The following is a 21,623-nucleotide window of genomic DNA, read 5'->3' on the forward strand; positions in this document are numbered from 1 at the left end:
ATGGTAGGACACTTTACCATGCCATGCATGTAGCAAGTAATCAGGGATCATTGCGTGGCAAAGCATAGCAGCGTATGGTCCCGGTGACTGCTGGCATTCAAGAAGCATCCGCTCTTTATCTTGTTCTGTTATCCTCAGCAAAGTGATATCGTTCAGGATAACCTGGTTAAAAATCAGGAATTTAAGTAAGGGGGGTGGCCATTTTTCTACTGGGTTCGTGGAATGCAGCAGCTTAAAAAAAACACTTTCCTGCACGTAGCGAAGCGGGGGGAGGGGAGGAGTGAAATGCCGATGATCTTTTCTGTTTGGTCACCGGCGAGGCGATCTTCCCCAAGCTACCGGACAAGCAGTGGGTGGGGGGGAGGGGGAAGGTTGTTGATTAGCAGGGAGCTAGCGTGGTATTAGCCATGCGTTGGGGGGGAGGGGTAAATCACTGAGACAGTGGCTTACCATGGCCGCATGCAAGCTGAATTCTGATGCCTGGACCTGATGTGTCTGTGAGATCTGTAACCCCAGAGCTGCAAGCAGTCACTATTAAGATGAAAAATGCGACCTTGTAGGGAAATCACATGTGCTAGGTGAATAGTGATGTTCACTGTGAAACAGTATAACCATTGTTCTGTAAAATGTATCTTTCTAAATATTTATCTCCCTCATGCAGCTGCAAATTTTTCAACCATCCCTCCTCCATCCCAAAGGCTAGCACAGATAAGGCGGAGGAAAAAGAAGACGCGAGATGAGATGTTCTCGGATATTATGGAAGTTACACGCAATGAAAGAGCTCATCTGAATGAGTGGAAGGACGTGGTTTCAAATTACAGGAAAGAGGCCAGTGAACGTGAGGACAGGAGGGACAACCGAGATGAGAGGTGGCGGCAGGAAGACCGGCAGGAAAATCAGCGGTTGCGGCAGGAAGATCAGCGGTGGCGGGATGCAACTCTGGGGCTGCTGCGTGATCAAACTGACATGCTCCGGCGTCTTGTGAAGCTTCAGGAACGGCAGCAGGATCACAGAGTGCCGCTGCAGCCCCTGTATAACCACCCTCCCCCCTCACCATGTTCCTTAGCCTCCTCACCCAGACGTGTAAGAACGCGTGGGGGGAGGCTCCGTGCACCCGCCCACTCCACCCCCGTGGACAGCCCAACCAGAAGGATGTCGTTACTCTGAATTTTTTTTTTAATGGCCTTCTCCATCCCTCCTTTCCTCCTCCCAAAGCACACCCTTACTTCTCTCCCTCTTTTTATAATGAATCAATAAAGAATTCATGCTTTTTAAATGAGAGTGACTTTATTTGCATAAGTAAGCTGTACTCGAAGGGGGAGGGGGAGTTGCTTACAGGGACTGAGTCAATCAAGGGGGTTGGGTGTTCATCAACAAACACAGCAGTCACACTGTACCCTGGTCATTGATGAAGCTCGTTTTCAAAGCTTCTCTGATGCGCACCGCTTCCTGGTGTGCTCTTCTAATCTCCCTGGTGTCTGGCTGCGCGTAATCAGCGGCCAGGTGATTTGCCTCAGCCTCCCACCCCGCCATAAAGGTCTCCCCCTTACTCTCACAGAGATTGTGGAGAATACAGCAAGCAGCAATAACATAGGGGACATTGGTTTGGCTGAGGTCTGAGCGAGTCAGTAATGTGCGCCAGCGCGCCTTTAAACGGCCAAATGCACATTCCACCACCATTCTGCACTTGCTCAGCCTGTAATTGAACAGATCCTGACCACTGTCCAGGCTGCCTGTGTATGGCTTCATGAGCCATGGCATCAAAGGGTAGGCTGGGTCCCCCAGGATAACGACAGGCATTTCAACATCCCCAACTGTTATTTTCTGGTCTGGGAAGTAATTCCCTTGCTGCAGCCGTTTAAACAGAGTAGTGCTTCTGAATACGCGAGCGTCATGAACCCTCCCTGGCCATCCCACGTGGATGTTTGTGAAACGTCCCTTGTGATCCACCAGTGCTTGCAGCACCATTGAAAAGTACCCCTTCCGGTTTACGTACTGGGTGCCCTGGTGCTGCGGTGCCAAGATAGGGATATGGGTTCCATCTATCGCCCCCCCACAGTTAGGGAATCCCATTGCAGCAAAGCCATCCACTATGGCCTGCACGTTTCCCAGAGTCACAACCTTTCGTAGCAGCAGCTTAGTGATTGCTTTGGCTACTTGCATCACAGCAGCCCCCACAGTAGATTTTCCAACTCCAAATTGATTCCCGACTGACCGGTAGCTGTCTGGCGTTGCAAGCTTCCACAGGGCTATCGCCACTCGCTTCTCTACTGTGAGGGCTGCTCTCATCTTGGTATTATGGCGTTTCAGGGCAGGGGCAAGCAAGTCACAAAGTTCCATGAAAGTGCCCTTACGCATGCGAAAGTTTCGCAGCCACTGGGAATCGTCCCACACCTGCAACACAATGCGGTCCCACCAGTCAGTGCTTGTTTCCCGGGCCCAAAATCGGCGTTCAATGGATAGAATCTGCCCCATTACCATCAGGATCTCCAAAGCGCCGGGGCCCGCGGTTTGAGAGAATTCTGTGTCTACGTCCTCATCACTGTCATCGCCGCGCTGCCGTATCCGCCTCTTACTCGCCTCGGTTCGAAGGTCCTGGTTCAGCATATACTGCACGAGAGTGCGCGAGGTGTTTAAAACATCCACGATTGCGGTATGGAGCTGAGCAGGGTCCATGCTTGCTGTGCTATGGCGTCTGCACGGTTCACCAAGCAAAAAAGGCGCGAAACGGTTGTCTGCTGCTTTCAGGGAGGGAGGGAGGGAGGGAGGGGTGCGGCTGTACCCAGAACCACCCGCGAAAATGATTTTTGCCCCATCAGGCACTGGGATCTCAACCCGGAAATGCCAAGGGGCGGGGGAGGCTGCGGGAACTATGGGATAGCTACGGGATAGCTACCCACAGTGCAACGCTCCAGAAATCGACGCTAGCCTCGGACCATGGACGCACAACACCGATTTAATGTGTTTAGTGTGGCCGCGCGCACTCGATTTTATAAAATCTGTTTTACAAAACCGGTTTATGCAAATTCGGAATAGTCCCGTAGTGTAGACGTACCCTCTGCCACTCCCCGCCCTCCCTGGGGCTGCGTGTGCAGGGGTGCTAGGACAGTGTGCGCTGTTGGGGCAGTGAGTGGGAGCCAGCCCCAAAACTTTCCCACAGTGAGGAGGAGTTGCTGGGAGGTTTTTGGCCTGACTCCCACTTGCCGCTCTGACAGTGTGTGCAGCCTGAGCATCCCTGAATATGCAGCCCCAGGGAGGGCAAGTGGGGTGCGGAAAGCAAGGGCCAGAGAGCAGAGTCGGGACCAAGCATTGACCAGCAGGGAAGTGGAGTGGCAGAGCACCTGGCTCAGCATGGGCAGAGGAGGGATGACCCCCAACATTCTGGCAGCCGGAAGCTGCCTCCCACCTATCAACTTTACTCCCTGCTCCAGGCAAGCTCCATGCAGCAGCGAAGAGGAGCCGGAGTAAGAAGGGGGAGCACGCTTGGCCAGGCAGTAATAGCACTTCTGGCTGCTGTGCTGGTTGCCTGCAGCTCTGTTCCTCTGCTGCCAGGAACTCTGGAATACACCCGGAGGACTTCTGGGACCTGAGTCAAGCTGGGGCCACATGCACACAGGAAAGCAATAGAGCTTGGGACCTAGGTCCCAGCTTAACACAAACTCTGACCTCAGCTTTGCAGGGTCCTAGGTTAGAACAGGTGGTGTGTGGATACAAGGCAAATTAGGCTTGAGTCTGGGTTTACACTGCTGTGTAGACATGCCCTGAATGATGTAGTATGACCTGTGATTTGTTGGATGAGGGGAAAGAGTCTAACTCACTAAAAATGAGTAAACATATATAATTAATGTGGCTTTTGCAATTTTCATGCTTTGATTGTAATTAAGGGGTTTTGTTTGTTTGTTTAATTCATTAGAGGTAGGGCCTTGTGGAGAAGTATAGGGGTAAAGGTGAAGGAAATAGCCTTTGGGTTTTAAGGAGTAGGTAAAGCGTGTGTGTGTGTGTGTGTGTGTGTGTGTGTGTGTGTGTGTGTGTGTGTGACTTAAAAACTGCCTGAGCCACTTTGTTATTTTTAAAACAACTGCTACTGGAGACATTCTTCTGTCTGAAATAGTCCTTTCCCATAAGGATTTCCTGCTGACTCCAGAGACCGTGATCATCATATTAGGCTTCTGGTGGGTTAATTTAATTAATTCCAGTTTTAAATTTAAAAATGTTATTTCAATTTCCCATTGTGATACAGGTTTAAAAGTGGTTCAAACAGACAGTCATTTTGTACATCAACATTAGAAATTAAGCCATTAACTGCAGGAAAATTGTTTGATCTTACTAGATTTTTATTTCTTCCTGACTTCTAATTACCATTACATCAAAAACTATAAAGAAAGAAACAAAAGAGTAAACCAAAATGCTAATGCAAGTCTCATCCCGCTCTTCCAGGCTCCAAAATCAACTGTAACCAGGAAATTTGGGGTTTTACTGTCAGAGGGGGAATGTAATGAATTACATTGCCATCAGATAACACCAAATTTAATAGGGGTTAAGTGTTCAGAGATAAAGATTGTCACCCTTAGCCTATCACAATATTAAAGATGAACCTTACAAGAGCAGAGCTGGCCTTTGCATCCATGCAAAGTCCATAGCCACAGGCTACCCTGATTTGAGGAACTGCAATATGTAAAGAAGAATCTTGCTTTAATTTTTTTTTAAAAAGTTTTGAACCTTTTTGTTTGCACAGACAGGTGTGAAAATTAAATTGGTGCAAACTGACAACTAGTGATGAAATCTAGTCACCACTTTTTCCTTCAGCTTGTCCTAATAAATGATAACTGACCATTGGGATTGAAAGCTTGTCACCTGTTTCTTTCCTAACAGTCACAGGATATTTACTGTTCCCTTGCAGCCATCCAAGCCTAGGCTTTGCAAAAAAGCAAATAAATAAAAACCTCAGTGGTAAGTTCCTTAACATTGGAGAAAACTATAGAACAAGCTCAGTATCCCTTAGGCTTCCACTGATGGTAATAAGGCCCAATACCTACCAAAAGGGTTGAGCAATAGATGAATCCTTTCACCCAGTTACAGGTAGCGGTATTCTATTTATTGTTAGGCCAGGACTACACTACCATTTATGTCGTCAAAACATACGTTGCTCAGGGGTGTGAAAAAAAGACAGCTTCTCCCGCCGACATAGCTACTGCCACTCGTTGGGGTGGTTTAATTATGTCAACAGGAGCGCTCTCTCCCATCGGTTTAAAGCAGTTACACAAGAGATTTTACAGTGGCACATCTGCATTGGTACAGCTGTGCTGCTGTATGCTCTTTAGAGTAGACTTAGCCTCAGTCTCTCTTTGCCAAGAATAACACATTAACAAACCATCTTAAAAATAACAGGAAGGCAACAGCTATTTTAAGGCTGTCTTTCTACAGAAACACAAAATTACACAGAAAGAGTTCATTGTTGATCTGCAGCTTGTATCTTTTCTTTACGTATTTGGGAATAACTTAACAACTTGCAACATACACTTCTACCCTGATATAACGCTGTCCTCGGGAGCCAAAAAATCTTACCGAATTATAAGTGAAACTGCATTATATCGAATTTGCTTTGATCCGCTGGAGTGCGCAGCCCCACTCCCCTTGAGCACTGCTTTACCGCGTTATATCTGAACTTGTGTTATATCGGGTCGTATTATATCGGGGTAGAGGGGTATTTGAATTAAGCATGTAGGTCCGGATTACTCCCGCACATCAGTTTTACAACGGTGTAACTCCATTTTCTTCAATGGAGTTACTTCTGATTCACAGTGGTGTAAGTGAGAAGAGAATCGGGTCCAGAAGATATCAAAACTATAGACATTTTTAAAAAAGAAAAGGTAGTTAAAGGCAACTTCTCTTTCTTTCATGTAAGCAAACAATGTTGATTTGTTGCTTTTTTGAAGAGATGAATCCAATGGGGTTCATGCAAGAAAAGAGTCTTTTGACACAAGTAAACATCAGTGTCTCAGTATAATGAAAAATTTGTATGAATGTCATATGCAATATAGAAGCTCGAGCCTTTCAAGCACTGTTTATATTCTTGACATGCAGATGCACATTAATACACCAGCTATAGTGTTGCAATAGGAGCATCTTTTCTATTTCTTAATCCAACCTTCTAGAAATGAAGGGCTGACACTAAAACCCTTCAAACAGCTTAGGCTCTCAAGTGGGATTTGTGTTCCACCATGTACTTGTCATTGTAATGGAAAACACAGTGCGTTAATGCCAGATTTCTAAAGCTAGAAGGGCCCTTTAAAGCAAACGTAATAGTAATTCCAGGATTTATGTAGTAACTGCAATAAGCTTTCTCTTAAGGGTGGATTTGAGCTAATCATGTAAAAGGATTGCACAGTGTCATTAGCACACCCTGTTATTATCTTATTTAAAATATATACAATTTTTCAACACTAATAAGGATGCCTTGGAACATCTGTAATAACAGCACATCACTATGGCACAAGTCAGATATATTCTGGTATACAATTAGGACTGAATCCTGTTATCTGTACCCAGATGGAACTGCTATAGCCTTGCTTGGCTTTTTTAAATCAATCAATCAATCAATCAAAACAAACAAACAAAAGTTGGTGGATTTAAGTTTGTCTGAATCAGTTATCCTGAGGTAATATAGGTTTAATATGGAAATAATTAGCAGTTTGGTATTTTAAAACTTTCCAAGTCCATTAAAATTGCAGCAAAATTAAAAATCAAGGGGTCTTGACTGCATTGCCTCCCGTACATTTATTAACATTTCTATAGAGGGTAGTCCCACTGTCTGATGATAATTCTCCACTCGCTGATACTAGTAAGAACATTTTATACACATGGCTCAGGTGTAAATGAACACACAAGGCAGAGGAGAATCAGACCCGAGATCTTAATTGCCAGTTCCCAGCCACTACTTTTGTGGGACTGATTTGTTTCCCTTATACCAGGGGTTCTCAACCCCTTTCCTTCTGAGACAACCCCCCTCCCAACATGCTATAGAAACTGCACGGCCCACCTGTGCCACAACAACTGGTTTTCTGCATATAAAAGCCAGGCCGGCGTTAGGGGGTAGCAAGCAGGTCAATTGCCTGGGGCCCCAGGATACAGGGGCCCCCATAAAGTTACATTGCTCAGTCTTTGGCTACAGCCCTGGGGGGCTTGGATCAGGGCCTCAGGCTTCAGCCTTATGTGGTGAGGCTTCGGCTTTCTGCCCTAGGTCCCAGCTAGTCTAATGCTGGCGGCCCCCTTGAAACTTGCTCAGGGCCCCCCTGGTTGAGAACCACTGACTTATATACTACACTGGTATATAGCCAGTGTAATTTCAATGCAGTGATTTACACTGGTGTAAGCAATAGGGCCTTGAGTTCTAAAGCACATGGAAAACAGAAGAAAAATGTGCTTTGTGCATATTAACACAATGCAGTAGAGATCCATCCTCTTTAATGCATTAGTTTGCTTTTAGCTCCAAGCCGGAGGCCAGATCAATTTCCACGGTTTGCAATGGACAGAGACCAATTACCAACCTTCTTTGTCCTCTTTCCTGCTGTTTAATAGGGCTACAAATAATGGCTTAAAATTACTACCAGTCAAAGGCCTACCCATGTGACCTCCAGCACAGCCAAAATGACTTCAGTGATCAAATATAATCTGCATTATATATGTTTCAGAGTGATTTTACAGATGGAAGGAGGAGGGGAAAAAAGACTGAACACAACTCTAACCCAGAAACAACTATGGGCCAGATTCATTGAGAGTCTCTAGCTGCTTTGAGCCATTTTGGAGATGTGAAAGAGCTATAAACCTCATCTTACTGGCCAGTGAAACTGGGTCTGTCTTTGCTGTGCATACCAGAGCAATGCACATCAGCTGGAGCATGTTGATGAGTCTAGTGATAAATAGATTAATATTATAGAGCTTCATTCTTTTTAATGGATTATATTTTTTTAGCTTGAAAATGTATGAAAAAAATATACCCTAAATATCATTGTGCAAAACTGATAAAATTCACAACATTTAAAGTTAAGGCACAGAACTCATCCATAGGCCCTGACTCAGTGGTGCAATCCAAGTGCAAAATGTGTGTAAAACACACAGATGGTAGCCTTTTATATCAACTTCAGAAAAGGTGTGAAATGGGTGCAATATGACCCCATTTTGCACCAGTTTGCAAGGTACTTAACCATGTTTTTTAACTTTAAGCACATGACTAGTCCCACTGATTTAAAGGGGTTGACTACACATAGAGTTGTTCCTGCTGAACTTCATTTTTTAACACACTTATGCAGGAAGAAGTGTCCCTTGTTCCTGTTTAGCCTACTATACAGTGGCTGCATTTCCCAGAATAAGTGTGTCCATTCATGGAGTTCTTCAGGAACAGATACTGCGCTTCAAATTCATCCCTGCTTTAATCTGCATTAATTTTCAAGCGCAAACATGCATTTAGGCTCATATCTATGTATGATGAACTGAACATATGCGTGAGCTGAGCAATACAACCCAAGCACTGGTGACAGCTATAGCTAGGGTTGCTTCACTTTTACCAGGTAAGACTCTTGTTTTTAGTTCCTCATGATCTTCCCAGAGCATTCACTTATCTGTACCAAAGGTATTTTGGGAAGTCTGAGCAAAAAATGGTTCAACCATTTTCAAATGAGAGGAGAGTGGGGAACCAACCACCCGACACTTTCAACATTATAAAAAAAGAATTCTTGCCATATATGTTTATGAACACTGTAACACAAACTACTGGGAATAGGCAGTTGAAATATGACAGGGAAATAGTCATCAGCAAAGAAAAGTGCCTTTGTTGGTCTGGTAACAGATCAGACAGAGCGCTCTCTCCCAGTGCTAATACCATGACTATGCAGCCACGTTAAAGTGCTTTAACGTTGCTAGTGAAGACATAGCAAATGCATATGTTACACAGCAAATAGTTACATAGCAAATGCACTTAACAAGATAAGTAGGTTCCTAAGGATGCAGCTAGCTCATGTAGGTGTTTTCTGTAAATATACTAACAACCTAGATGCCTAACTGCCATCAAAGTGCCTAAATAACTTTGTAAATCAGCATTAGATTCTATTATCTTAAATAATAGAAATGCATATGCAAATAATTTGCTTAAAATGCATAACAAATATTCGTAATGAATTATTTAGCCATCTGTAATATCAATAGCTTGTAAAAGATCTCATCACTACTTTTGCCTTGTAGCTTCTCATCAGCAGTCACTAGTCATGGCATGTTGTGTGCCACTAAAGTTACATTGTATGCATCCAACAGGAGCATGTAAAAAGTTAAATCAGCTTTTAAAGGTATTACTGATTCCAATGATATTCCACATACTTAGAAACAGAAATACCTCTGCAATACGTTATACCTATAAAACTGGAATTAACTTTTTATTGAGTGACTTCTGCATAATATATTTAATACAGTTTGATAAATTTCTTTCTTAATTTCATTTTGGTATTAGCGAAGGCTTGGTGTGATTATTATCTATCTTATTTTTGTATTTTGTGAATGTGTTACTCTTTTATTACTGTAATATAATATTCAGTACAAATTACAAATGTAAAAAAAATGCAGTGCAGGACTATAAGGATTAAAGGATTGGCATAATAAAGGGGAAAAACTCATCCCTTTTCATACATGTGGCACAATATTGAAAGAAATTGGATATGATAACTAAATACTAGTGGTTTCATTAAGAACTGTTCTCAGTTGACCTTAAAAAAAGACAGCTAATGTCCTTTTAATAATTTGAAAGGTACAGAACACACATTAGCCAATATTTTACACCAGCTAAATAAACGAACAAGTGTGGCTTCACGTACAGCTAATGATCTTTTCCCTGACTTTGCAACATATTAAACAAAGCAGTAAATCTACAGTGCATGGCAACTCACTTTTTGGAGTGTTTAAATCCAATGGTCAGAGTGACTGGAAAAACATATGGATTATTTCAGCCAGTAATCTATGACCCCTTTAACTGTGCCAGAAGGCGTTGAACATCAAAGGGGCTTGCAGCTCGCTACATTTGAAAAATAAGTACTCATTCTGCAACAATCTAGAAAGAGAAAGTATAATTTTGTGGTTATAGCATGGTACTGGGACTCACGTGATCTCAGTTCAATTTCGAGCTATGCTTTTGTCACCTTGGGCAAGTCACTTAACATCTCTGTTCCTTAATTACACGTGTGTAAATTAGAGACAATACTTCTTTTCTCACACCCTTTGAATGTCTTGTTTAATTAGATTGTAAATGGCCAAGACTGTGTCTTACTATGTGAAAGTATATGAATACCTAGTACAATGGGACTTTGGACTTGTTGGGGGCTCTCCCCACTACTGTTATACACATAATAAACAATAATTTAGGCTTTAAATATGTCTTGTTAGTGTACATAAGAACAGCAGAACAACCAGTCTTCTCATAAAGTATGATAACAATTTCAAGGAGACCATATAGGATTTGAATGGAAAACAATGCATATTAACTTGGTCTTCTTGGGAAAACAATACTTATAAATAAAAGACAAAAGCAGCAATACTGGATAATAAAATACTTGTTAGAATCATATTTCTCATTCCCAGCTCTATAATTAAAGGTGTTGGAACTTTCAGTATAGATCTGTTTTTATGGGTTTGTAACTAGATGGACATGCTGTTTGGGGAGAGAAAAGTGTGTGTGTGTGTGTGTGTGTGTGTGTGTGTGTGTGTGTGTGTGTGTGTGTGTGTGTGTGTGTGTGTGAAGGGGGGGCAAGAATGCATACCTTCTTTGAATCTTTACCCATTTATAGAACCAATACTATAATTAACCCTTCATAAGATTCTGAACTGATACAAAAGCTGAAGTGCTTGAATACAATGAAGATGCTTATTTTCAGACAAGAAGCAGAAGAGCTGAAAATCTTGAGACCCTGTTCTCATGAGGTTACATTCCAATTTTACAGACTCATGGTTTGTTTGTTCCATCACCCCTCTGCCTCCTCCCTAGACAGCACCTGGTTTGTGGGATGCTTCTGAGTTTTGCTCATCGCTATTTATAGCATTATGGCAATAGCATTTTGATACCCAAGATACAATTTTCATATGTGCCTATGTTACTTAGCAACTTAAGTCTCATTTTCAAAAGGGAACTAGGCACCGAAGTCTCACTGAAGATCAAAGAAAATTTTTAAAGGAGACTTAGGGCCAGATTTTTAAAAGGTATTTAGGTGTCTAGTGGGATTTTCAAAAGCATGTAGGCACTTAATTCCCATTGAAATCAATTGTATGGGTGCCTATCTACATATTTAGGCATCTTTAAAAATATGCCAGTTTTGAAAAACTTACTCAGTTCCTGTCACAGAGCTTTTTAGTCAATAGGCTAAATCCAGCAAGATTGGTGCACGGTGGTATGATTTATACTCCATGGGTTACCTTGCAACAGCCAAACCCCGGACACTTTAGGTGAGATTTACTGAATGTGCTGGTAGGAGATATTTATACCCTTGCCTTGTGGGGATGAAAAGCAGCATTCATTTCCACCAGGCTATAGCACCCACTAATAGGAGCCTCTACAGAAAGACATATGCCACCCTGGGAGCAGGGAGGAGTTTGGCTGGCTGGCCAGGAGAAGAAGGCAATGCTTTCTGGCTTGGGGGAGGAGGGGAAATGTAAAGCTGCTGAAAGAGAAGTCAGTGTGGTGGATGACTCACCACTTAGGAATGAAGGGTTTTAAAAGGTCAGCTGGGCCTGGCCCTTCCCATCTCCTCTCAGAACAGGCTGGGCAGCATCCACCCTCCCTCCCTAATTAGGTCACAAATATGACGGGTGTTTAGCTGTATCTGCTGTGGCCATTACACTAGCCGCTCCACTAAGGCAGGCTGGGAAGGAATTTTTCCCTTACCTCCATATTGGCCAGGTGCAGTGTGTGGGGGGGTTCACCTTCCTTGCAGCAGGTTTAGGTAGGCTCTGTTCATGCATAGCGATAGGCCATATGTCTCAACTCTTTATTTAAGTGTATAGCGGATGTTCAGTGCAGGTAATCTATAAATTAAGGCACAAACGAATGAAAAAATGGCTTGGAAAAGGAATTAAGGAGAGGTTCTTGGTAATTGAGCAAGCCAGGGGCAGTTGGAGACTCCTATGATTGGTACAGCAGGGAGCCAACCCCCGCATTATTATATTCCACTCTAACCCCTCCTATGAGGGGCCGTGGTCGGTAAGGTCACGGCAAGGTAATTGCTGGAGGGACCTGGATGAAAAGGGGGGGAGAGGAGCTGGTGAAAGGCTCCTCCCCTTCCCCCTCCACTCCCCGATTGGCTGGAAGTGGTAAGATCCTGGCAAGGGAATTGTTGGAGGGACATGGATAAATGGGGAAGAGCTGTGGAAGACAAACCCCCCCCCACACACACAAATTGGCTGAAATTGGTAAGGTCTCAGCAGGGAATCTGCTGGAGGGACATAAATTTTGCACCTGCACTGCACACGTTTTATCCACCAGGTTAGTCCCAGACATCTGTCAATAATAAAGTTACAGCCTGATTAAACCCATATCCAATGTCTCCTGTCATTCTTTTGGCCTAGCCAGGCAATGAATTATCACTGATTCTCACTACCTTAGCCAAGTCTACTTTGGCATTTTCATTGCCTATTCTTGTGAGAAATTGAATGCATGCGATCTTTCCCTTGGAAGTGAATCTGGGTCTCCTTTCTGACCAAACATTGTTGTCTCTTGGTGAAGTTCCCATCTCAAGGGAATCCCATCACCACTTTTACTAGTGTAAGACAATATAAACCTTCCAATGATGTTTTTACATCAGCCACCTCTGCAATGCTTAATATTTTTCTTTTTTTATATATTTACAAAGTAAACCAAAAAACTAAAGATTTGTAACTGTCAGCAGAAGACCATTTAGATTTCTGTTACTGAAGAGGTGAGGCAATTTCCAATAATGTTTCCACAACTTCCCAAATTTCCACATTTAATTCCAATTTTTTTTACAATTTAAACAATTAAAAGAAACCCTAGTTCTCCATACTCCTTGTAGCAACAGTGACTCCAGATTCATTCCTGATGATCATTTTTCATAGAAATAAAAAGCCATAATCTCTGTAGAAGGAATATCACAGCAAGTTACATGGTATGATCAGCAATAAAGGAAATAATGTACCGTATAAGTTCCAAGACTCTGAAGGGAATCTCCACTGAATTCAAGTGCCAAGATTGAAGCTAATTAAATTAGCCATTAATGATGGTTGACTGAAGAACTCCAATAAGTGTCGCAGAAGAAATGAAGCACCAAAAAGCCCATGACCAACTCGAATGAAGGAGAAGTTTTGCAATTTTAGAAAAACTTTTGTAGTGCTTTACAGTGTGGAAAAGCTGAGTACTATGCTGAATATTAATGTTTAGACTTCAACATTCAGAAAAATTCCTTGAACGCAGACATTGTCAGTAAAGGTAGAACAAACTGCATATTTACCAGATTTGTGAATCTGTAAAAATCAGGAACATTTTACATTTGAGAGGAAGGATGGTCTTGTGGTTAAGGCACTTGACAGTAACTCAAGTTTTGTCTTCATGGTGGGATAATGCACCCTACAGATGTGTGATGTCTACAGTGCACTAATGTGTTGCAAATTAATTGGTTCAGGTAGATCCTGCTGTTTTTTTAGTTCACTTTAGTGTAGTGTCGTTCCAAACAGTGCTACATCAAAGCATGCTAGGGAAACCTCAGTGTGCATCAGCAGGGCTTACACAGACAAACTCATGCACAATTTGTTAGTGTGTGAGCAGCAGGGTGTAGGGGGGCCTTGGCCCACCCTACTTCCCCCCAGGTCCCAGCCTAGGGCCTTAGCAGTGGCGAGTGCTTCTGGCATGGGGGCTGGGCCCGGCATGACTCTGCCTAGCAAGGGACAGGGAGTGGTTCCTCCCAATCCTCCTTGAATGGAGGCCACTCTGCCTCAATACGGTGTAAAACATTTAAATAAGTAATTCTTTCCACTAGCAGGACAGGAACTGAATGTGATAAAAACATTGAGGAAAAACTGCAAAAAGTCCTGTGGCACCTTACAGACTAACAGATGTATGCTCATGCTCCAATACATCTGTTAGTCTGTAAGGTGCTACAGGACTCTTTTCTGCTTTTACAGATCCAGATTAACACGGCTACTCATCTGATACTTGAGGAAAAAAATGTTTTCCTAGAATCTATAGCTTAGATCAGAAATGGAAATAGCAGCAACAACATGAGAGAACCTGAGATTATGAGATTTTCTGCTCAATTTTACAGGTTTGAGGTGATCAGATGGCTTGTTTCACTGTAACCACTGGTGAGTGTATGTTACATATCCCCCTCCATGTCCAACCCACAGAGCACATTAGTTTGTTACAGCATCACCTAGTGTTAAATCAAGCTATAACAGCTCACTCTTTTAGCTCTAGAAGTCTCCAGTGCAATCCTCAGTGTATCAACCAAAACGACAGCTATCACACATCAGCACATGCATTTTTGAACAAGACCTGAATGCTGAACTTTATGAGTTTTGACGAGACCTAGTTCTGCTACCATTCTCCAGTTTCTGCCAGTGGTTTCCAAACATTCAGGACAAATTTACTAGTTTATCAAACCAAGATATTGTTTGACCAGATCCAAAGTATAAATCAGCATAACTCCATTAGCTTGAATGATTTAAAAGAAGTCACAGCTATGGACAGCTAAGAAGAAAAGAAAAAAACTTTAAATGAAAAATGAGTAGTACAGAAGAAGATATTCACTTCTTTCAGCCCTCCCTGTACCCCCAGAAGTGTGGAGAAGTTTAGATCTGCACTGCTGGGTGGCCCAATTGCATGACGCCTTCAGGCTGTTCCTTTCTGTTTCTAGTATTTGTGAGTTTTTAGAGCTTCAGGTAAAAATCAGAGAAGAGAGAAGAGACAGAAATAAATATATATATATGTATATATATATATATATTCTTCTGCATTTGCTCACGAGCACTTAAGCTGTGTCCTTCTTCTCTTTAGCTATTTTCTTTGTATTAGCCAATGGGATGGGAGCACTAAGAGCTATATCCACCAAATGGCATTTTTTAAATCCAAAGCCAGCTCAACAGTGTCAGAGCTGCAAGTTGCCATTTTCCTTTCTTCTATAGTTTTTCTACAAAAAACATGCTATTTTTTAATATAAACCTGAAGACTGTGTATCTGCTTAATGCATTACTGGGAGTTCTGAAAGGTGTGGAATGCCACTCAAGGTATTTTTCCTTTGTCGGGAATGAAAGGCACATCAGGGGATGCATTTCTCATTTGATCTTCTTTACAAACGCTTGCACTATGAATTTTGGTCAAGTGCTGGTCTATTCTGCTCAAGCTTTTAACAGTTTTGCTCTGTTGTGAGGATAAATACATTAAAGATTATTAAGCGCTACTGATGAAAAAGTTCTATATAACAGGAATTATTAAAAGTTACTGTTATTTCTTTAGCAAAAATGGCTAATATTCCTGATATTTCCTTTGCTTCAGAACCTAGCATTGTTGAAGGGACAAAAATAAAAAGAGTTTATTAAGACTGCAAAATCCTGAGGGTCCTGATACTAACAAGTCAGGAAAAAATACTCCAAATGAACAAACAAACAAAAAAGCCAGACTTAGCACCATAAACACCATTGATTAATATACAAAAAAAGCAAATAAACTGCATGCACGCACACACACACACACACACACACACACACACACACACACACACACACACACACACAGAGTTATGAAACAGTTATGGCTGCAGGCACATATCAATATTTTAAATGCATATTGACATTCAGAAATACTAAATTAAAAACAACCCTGCCACACCAACTGCCCTATGCACACAAAGGCCAATGTTAGAAACTCAGGAAATGTAAATGCAGAATTAAGGTTCCACCTCTGTGAGAAAGCAATGAGATTGCCCATATATAGAAATTCCAGCCTACCATTTTCCCTTCTTTGCATGCAGAGTGTTGAAAATGTTGGGACATGTCTGTTGCAGCTGCCTCCCTGCTGCATTCCTTTTTTGTTTTCCTCTCTGTGTGGCTGCCCCTCCCGGCCATGGGGCTAGCAAAAGTCATAGCCTGGCCCTGCTCAGTGGAATGGCCTTTGCAGACTAACCGGAGCCATTGCTCTGCTCAGGTGGGGGTGGGCCCCTGCCTCCTTTGTTCAGACCTGGGCTCGGTGTAGGGGGCGCTGCCCAAGAATGCAAGACCTTATATGGCCACATAGCTGAGCATGTAAGTCATGCCTGTGACTTAGGACTAGCCCGGACATGTCTGTGCCCACCTGAAGACCTTTCCCTGCTTTCTCTCCTCCCCTCTAACAAGGGGGACCAATCAAAGTTACTGGCGGGAAACTGCCTAAGATTGCCTATATAACCAGACATTTTCTAAGCAGAGCTCGGAGAAGGTCCGTGCTTTGCCACCTGGTCTGATCAGCTAGGGGTCTTTGGGAGGCCCTCTCCCCGCTCTCGTTTGTTTTTGAGCGTACCCCCGTTTTTAAACTCCCCTCCCACGAACAACGAATTTTGCCTGGAGATCTCCTGATTATTGTGAACAAATTGAGTCCTCTCTGTGTCCTCTGATGTGCTGCTGTGCCTGCCTCTGCTGTTGTCCTGGGGATTGGTAAGAACTCTCTCTTGCAGACCCTCCCTTTCTAGCTGCTGGCTTTCTTTCCCCAACAGACAGACCCAAGTTAACTCCTTAGTCTGCATCTGTAATCTGTTTCTGGTTCTGCAGCTCCTTTGCTGCTAGAAATAAACCTGTGCCTCCCTGGATTCTGTCCTGGGCAGCTCACTTGCAGTTGCTCCACTGCTGCAGCCACACCCTTGGAGAACCACCCCTAGTATAAAGTGCACTCATTAGGTTAAGTTAGGTTTAGCATTATACTCTGTAAGTTAGGCTTAGAGAATTGTTGCATTGTGTTTTGTTACTTTGTGTAGTCTTGGCTAAGTTAGATCATAGATAAGATTTTGCTGCGTTTTGCATAATTGTGGTTAAGTCTGTCTTTCCACTGCAACCCCCACCAGCTTCTTTGTGTCCCTCTGACTCCTTACAGTCTGTCTGTTCTCTGTGTCTCTCTAAGTTTAAATCTCCTTCTGCTCCACCACGTGCTCCTCTCCCCCCATCCCAATCTAACATAAAACCCATTGGTTACTTTTTTCCTCTCTGATACACCTCACATTCTATATTTACACCACTGTGACACATTTTTACCTAAAATTGTTTGTTATTTAACATATTTTTCAATAACTGTTAGTTGGTTATATGCTGCTCTGACAGACCTTTTTACATAGAAATTGTTAGCTACCTGTTACATTTATACCTCAGTGTTAATTGTTTACCAACTGTATTGTACCCCACTATTGAAACCCCCTATACTGTTCACCAAAAGAAACCCCTCCCCAATTGTCTACCTTAACAAACCCCACACCCCTCACTATTAAATTTTCCCTGTTTTTGCATTTTCTTAATAAAGTTTATTTTGCACCCCACCCGTGTGGTAATTGCTCCCCAAGATCCCATATACCTGCTGGCAGGGACAGGACATTACCCAGCATGGATTTTAGCGTCCCATTGGATCTTTCCACCAACCACTGGTTTCTGGGAAGTTGTTTCACTCCACATAACTTCCATAAATCACTGACTAGCTTCAGCATGACATTTGATCCACGGTCAGATAAAATCTCTTTAGGGAAACCTCTCTATAAACATAGTGAGAAGGGCTCTTGCCATGGTTTCTGCCTCTGTTAGACAGAACTACTGCTTCAGGATATCTAGTGGTAAAATCCACCACCACCAAGATATATGTATTTCCTTGGCAGATAGGATGTGGCATAGGGACCACAATATCTATTGCTACCCTCAGAAATGCCTCTCTATTACAGGTAGAGGACATAGAGGAACTGTCTGGGGTCCTGCAGGCCTTTTCCTTTTTTTGATATAATTCACAAGACTTGCAATAATTCCTCACATGATTCTGTATTCCTGGCCAATAGACATTTTTCTTCAATCTGTCCAGCAAAAGGACCGTCATGTGCTAATAACATTAATTCCCCATCATGCTGGGTGGGCACAAACAACTGTTTCTACAGTGGCCCAGGGCTTTTGTTCTCTCGCACGGGAGCTTCCCTATACAATCTCCAATCTTTTTTAAAAAACCTCTCTCCATTTTCCTTCCCTGGGGCTTCCTCTAGGACACACTTCCTTAAGCTTTCTAGAGTAGGCCCCTAATGAAGAGTGAGGAATGATTGTTTTCAGTATGCTCTTTGTCTAGAGCATATAAGATTATAACTTGTGTGTATATATGTAAAGTCTAAATATTATGTGTTATTTAGACATAGCTAATGATGGGTCAACTGCTAGGCTTACAATTATATCTTGTCTTCCCTTTCAATAAGTGCTGTGGTCAGGGACAAAAGGTATGGTAGTTTTACATGTAGAAAAGGATAAAATTCTGTAATAATGTGCACCTTTCTATGTTGAGCTGAGGCCAATATCATTAGAGCAAATACCCTCAGCTCCTAACCTCTCTTAATTAACAAGAGGCAGTTAAGATGGAAACTGGGTTATCTAGGAGCCACCCGCTTGTGTCCTGTCACAGCATGGCTAGCCCTGCTGCAGGTGGTACAAACATTCTCACAGATTGGGTGCCCTGATGCATGCTCAAGTCTTACCCCTTCCAGGGTGTCAGAGCACAAAACAAAGGAAAACAGCAAATTCAGAATTCAGGTCATCTATGTGTTTATTGGGAGGACCTTCACTTATTTGGGCTAGGTAGCTTGTCCCTTTTTGTCAGTTTTCCTAGATCTAGTCATCCCATCCAGCAACAATCTCTTCCAGGTAGCAAGCTTCCGTAGGTTCTCAGCTGGAACCAAGCTTCCCATATCAATGAAGTTGCAGAGCTCTGATGGCTTTCCAGTTAAGCCCAGAACTGGGCTCAGTCTCCCCATTTTAGTTCTTCTCTCCACATCTGACATTGGCTGCAGATGTATTGGGGCAAGGTCAACTGGGTCTATAGGCTCTCCTTATCCCTCTTGTTGCCAGTGCAGAGATGTCCAATCACAACTGCTTAAAAATACTAAGTGTTTTTTTTTAACCATCAACAACATACAATGTTATAGAATAACCTCAGACTTTTAACTGATCACAAAACTGGTATTGACTCCCTACACCGAAGTAGGAGCTATTCGTTTAAATCAGTTATTTCGTGATGGAATCTTCTTCCTTTCCCTGGAGTTTGCAAATTATTTAATCTTGGCAGAGAGAACTGGCAGTTCTTAGAGCTCCATTTGGCAGTCAAACAGCAAACTAATTATGGTTGGGCCTCCATCCCACAACAACTGACACACCTGTTTCTATTAGAAATTGTAGCTAAAATAAGGAGCATTGTGTGTGTTATAAATTCCTCTTTGTGCTCCTCTAAAATAGCATTAGACAAATATAGAAACCTTTCATGTTCATGAGAAAATATGGTGCAGAATCATAACATCAATAGGTCAACGACGTATCTGAGGCTGATATTGAGTCAACAGAAAACTATATATAGAACGTAATGGAACTTCTCAGAATACACAAACTCAGTATCTGTGATAATAGTCATAAGTCCTGGGGTCAATAAGGACTTGGCATATGTGTTATGGACTGCTGACCTGTAGTTCTGTCCTTTGTGATAAAAATGAATAGTAACATGAATATCATTTTATGCTTTGATGTCTCAATGATAAAATTTGCTTAGCTACTGGATTTTTATAATGTACTAGCTGGTAGTAATGCATATGAAGTGTTCCTGTTAAAGACAGGAATGATTGCCAAAGACTGATTGGAAGCCACCTAAAAAACCTCTTAAATATCACAGAAGAGTACTCATGCCTGAGTAACCAAGTGAATGGTTGATCTAGTATAATAAACCCTGTTTCTTGAAGGAAGCATATGACCTTTTTCTGGAATGAGTAAAGTGGTTGATGGAGTGATAAATATGACCCTTCTGCCATGGGCTGCTGACAATTACAAGGGCCAAGTTCAAATATCTAGAAGTTCCTCTTAAAATTTACTAATACCAGCAGCTCAAAGCTCCCATCCAGGAACCTGGGAAAATATAAATACCTTCCATGGCACTCTTAACAGGCAATACTTCTGCATTCACAAGTTTTGTGTGTATGTGTGAACTTTTAGAGGACAAGGGAATACAGCAACAGTATATGAGTTAACTGAACACTACATAAAACATGGAATCTCTTGGCATCTTTGACAGTAAACCTTGAACTCAGACACCCACCCACCACTGTGAAGGTCTGATAATCAAATGTCCCACTAACATGTAATTTTTCCCTTCTGCCTACACCTTACTGATGCTACACCTCACTCATGGTTTGGTGTCAGTAGTTAGAGTAGTCCAACAAGTTAGGATTGTCTCAAAGAAGTGTATCTCTAGGCCCTAGAAGAGGTGCTACCTGGTCTGATTCTAAGGCACCAGCATTTAACCCAGCTACAGTGATTTAAGCTTTATTGGTGCTCTACAGGAGGACCCCTACCACATTTCACTCAGAGCAGTTGCCGTGCTCTGCAGCTTCAGCAAAGTCTATCTTCCCCACTGCCTCTGACTGTGAAGCAACCTCTGCCTTGTCTCTCCCAAAAGTCTTCAGTGGAGGAGATCAATGGTATATGGAACCATGGAGCAGAGACACCTTGCCACAAGGTAAGAACCCCTTTCCCCTCTCTCTGTTCAGTCCCACTACCCTGCCAATTCAAAGTTCTTGTACTGTTCTGCTGTCTCACCAAAGTGTCATGTTGTGGCATGGCTCCTCCCAAACACCCTCTTGTGGCCTGCAGAGCCTCCCCCTTCTCAGGGCTCCACAACGATGTTCACAACAGAGCAGTCTCAGAGGCTCTTCTGGCAGAGCTCTGTTTATTTTCTGAGAATCAACAAACCACAATGAGAAAAACATAAAGCAATTGTCCTTCTGGCCTTCATTTCTTCCCTCGGGTTCTTTTCTCTGAGGCCTACTGACTCTGGCAGTCCCTGCAACTCTCTTAACCTCCTCCTCTTCCACTCTCTGCTGCTCTTTATAGGGAATCTGCTCAGGTGTGCCTCCTCAGTATTTCCGCGTTGACTGGGCCCCAGGCCTCTGGCCCTCAAGAATTCATCTACACAGTGAGTGGCAGCAAGTCTCAGACCCCGGGAGCTCGTGGGACTTGTGCTAAGGTGCTAAAATAGCTGTGTAGATGTTACAGCTCAGGCTGGAGCTTGGGCTCTGAATCCTAGGGAAGGGCTCAAATTCAGAGCCTGAACTCCAGCCTGACCTGCAACATCTACACAGCCATTTCACTGCTGCAGCGAGAGATGAAGTCTGTTGACCCAGGGTCTGAGACTCACTGCCTCTTGCTGTGCAGACATACCTTAAAGGGGCATGCCGTATGCAAACACATTCTTCCTGTAGCCATCCTTTCCCCTGTTCACTAACAGATAGCAGTAGAGAGCTGCAGCTTTTGTCTTTGTGGAGTTCTGATAGCAGCTTATGAAACAGCTCCTGTCCACTCTTTCCACTGTTCACCAACAGATCATAATAGGAAGCTCCTTT

This window comes from Mauremys mutica, chromosome 8 (genome assembly GCF_020497125.1).
Source record: "Mauremys mutica isolate MM-2020 ecotype Southern chromosome 8, ASM2049712v1, whole genome shotgun sequence".
Taxonomy (NCBI): domain Eukaryota; kingdom Metazoa; phylum Chordata; order Testudines; family Geoemydidae; genus Mauremys; species Mauremys mutica.